We start from the raw sequence: 3,271 nt of genomic DNA, 5'->3' as shown, positions 1-3,271 counted from the left end.
ATTATTATATTATGCTATGAAGTAAAAACAATTCTCACCCCATTTGTAATAATTGATTATCATCATTATTGTCTGTATCTTCAATTAACTCTTGTTTAATAACTCTATTCAATACTTGATCGTCACATCTAATAAGTGGAATAGTTAGCACTCTAGAACTGTCCATTATACTGTGCATTATAGTGTGCATATTAATATCATACCTAAAAGAAATTGCAAAAAATTAATTATTTATTATTCAGTACTTAGAGGATTACTTACTGTTCAAATTATATACAATGAGATATATATTAGATATATAATATGAAAAATAAAATAATTTCAAATGCACGTAAAAATTTCACATTTATGTAATGTTTCACCGCATAATAGTTTATTTGCTTACTTGGGATTTACTGCAGAATCGTAGATAGACATTCTTAATGGTTCCATACTGAATTATGGCTTCCTTAATGTATCTCAATTACTGTGAACATAAACCATTAAAATAATGTATATTTGAAGTAAAATTGGTCATTAGGTGGGAGGAAGGGTTAGCAGGTCTCATTTTTAGTAAAAGGTATTTTTTGATCAACAAAAATTTTGGCACCAACAATTAAAAACAGTATCATGTTCGCACTGTTTGTATCCACCATTTTAAACACAAATCAAAAGTATATTCAAATTCAAAATTGTATAGATAAATTCTAATTATGACTTAGTTGTAATAGCAAATTATATATCGATAAAAAACACAAAAATATATAACTTTATTTTAATATCTATAATAGAATACATATAATGCCTATAATATGAAGAACGATTAAGTTATAATTATTAGGTACCTATAATTGAAACTGTTTTTTTTTTCATGCCTATACAATATTTTAAGTTAAGGCTCTTAAATCGCACCGGACGGCAATTTTAATTAGATAATATTGTTGGTGGTATTTTAAAATTAGATATAATGGAAAATTTTTAAATCCGGTGTGGGTGGTAAAGTACTTATGACGGACTGTGCGTTGAGTTAGGTAGATAGGTAGATATTCAATTTTTTTTTTCTTACTACATATTAACCACTGGAAAGAGATATACATTTATATATATTTATTAAAACTTACAAAGTACTTACTACCTACTGCCAGTCGTACAGTAAATGATTTAGCTAATGTAATGCTGATATTTAATCGTTTGTCTATGACTGATATTATGAAATGTGTTGCCTGTTTGTGATGATTGCTAAGTGCCGAGCTTTGTCTTTTACTTTTTAGTTTCAACTAACAAGAACAATAGTCATGAGAAAATAATTATCTGCCATGTAAGTATGTACCTAATAAGTAACAACTAATAAAGAACAAAAATTAAGTGGCAACTCAAAACAAGAAACTTGCGTTTGACAATATTACTGGTTGTTCGTAAAATGTGTGGTAATATCCGCGCCGTAGGCACAGAATAGATGAAATCAGAATGGACACTCTCTAAAAACCATGATAAGAGCTAAAGTGCCACCAGTGTTGTAGCCATATAATAAAACTATTTTCATTTTCTGATTTATGTCCCAAAAGACCACTCTGTGTAACTGTTTTATTATGATTTGACCAATCTAAACATAAATTTTGTTTATTTTAATATTTTTAAATATATTTAAATTTCATATCATAAAATAAAACTTAATGGGGCTGCAGTCGATTAAAACAAAATAGCTGTTAGACCAAAAAGCCAGACAAGGTTTTGTCTGGCTTTTTGGTCTAAAAGAACCTTTTCTTTACATCGACTGCAGCTCCCTTCATAAATATATTATATTTGGTTTTTTTTTAACAATAATTGTTTGTATGAAGTTATTTTGTAAATATAATAATTTTTTTTTACATCATGTTTGTGTATTTTTTTCTTTTTCTTATTAACTATTGGTTGATATTAACCAAAATTATCTGTACTCTATAGCACATTGAAGAAATTACATTTTTACCATAGGATATTGGAAGAGATATCAAATAACCTATACTTTTGTCTTTTATGGCATTTATTTTAATACTTGCAAATGATTGGGTTTATCAAACGACGTGGTTGTATTACAGGTATCAAACTTATTTATTTATTTTATATTAAAAAGGTCTATGTGCCATATGCAAAAGCGGTCAGTAGGTAACTAATTAAAAACTAAAAAGTTAATTTTGTTTATTAGCTTCTATAACTTTTCTTGTTTTCTCATAACTTGCCTACCTTAGCACATATTCTGTGACTTACATAAATATATTTAGTCTACATTTTAACTCACCTTTAAATGTTCACCAAATTGAAGTTGGTTCATAGAATAATGAAATAGTTTAGTGGCGCAATCTCCGCCACTCACTATATATTTGATAGTAGAAAGTACATTTTGTTTAATATTGTATCTAATTTAAATATTCTACATACCTAACGCCTCCAGTTTTGTAAATATCATTATAATAATTCTCGTTTAAACATAAAAAGATGTAAAAGTAAATAATAAACGATATGCGCACTCAATTGCATCACAAACTATATTGGACTCCAGTTAGTTGACTGGAGTAACTATATAAATATACATTACACTATATCTGTCTGTAATAATTTAATTTGTATAGGGAGTACAAAAAAAAATACCATTGGTATTTCCGTGAAGACAATTATTGCGATAAGGAAATCACTTTTATCGGAAGGTCGACCATCATAATATGATTATATATATTATGTATGTATATAATTATATATTATGTGTAGATTGCATTATTAACTGCCATACATAAATATTAGTATATTATTACTCTTATTAATAAAATATACAATATCCATTGAAAATAATATAAATCATTAGTTACAACATTTCAAATCAACCGCCAATTCTTCGGTCGAAATAATAAAATTATTTATAAAATTATTTATACAATATTTTTTTTTTTTGTACTTTTTGGTAACACTGGTGGCACTTTAGCTCAAAATACCGTGTCTGCCATAAGAGCCCATGTAAAATTTTGGAAAGTGTCCATTCTGATTTCATCTATTCTGCGATAGTAGTAATGACTCAAGGTTTATAAATAATAACATTATTATCTATAAACCTTGGTAGCGACTAACGAGTATATTGACCGACTCACGAGTTCTGGTGCGCGCTCTACCGGAAATTTTATGTATATGTGTTTGCCGCTATGGCTCGTCCAGCGAGTCTTTAACGACGTGAACGAGTAATGTTCGTTACATATAGGTAGTCCCTTTTTTCTTTGGGTACTATTTTGGGGTTTGGTACAAAGGACAAAATATATACAAAGGA

This window comes from Acyrthosiphon pisum, chromosome A2 (genome assembly GCF_005508785.2).
Source record: "Acyrthosiphon pisum isolate AL4f chromosome A2, pea_aphid_22Mar2018_4r6ur, whole genome shotgun sequence".
Taxonomy (NCBI): domain Eukaryota; kingdom Metazoa; phylum Arthropoda; class Insecta; order Hemiptera; family Aphididae; genus Acyrthosiphon; species Acyrthosiphon pisum.
The sequence above is the reverse complement of the archived record's forward strand: the minus strand, read 5'-3'. Positions refer to the sequence as shown.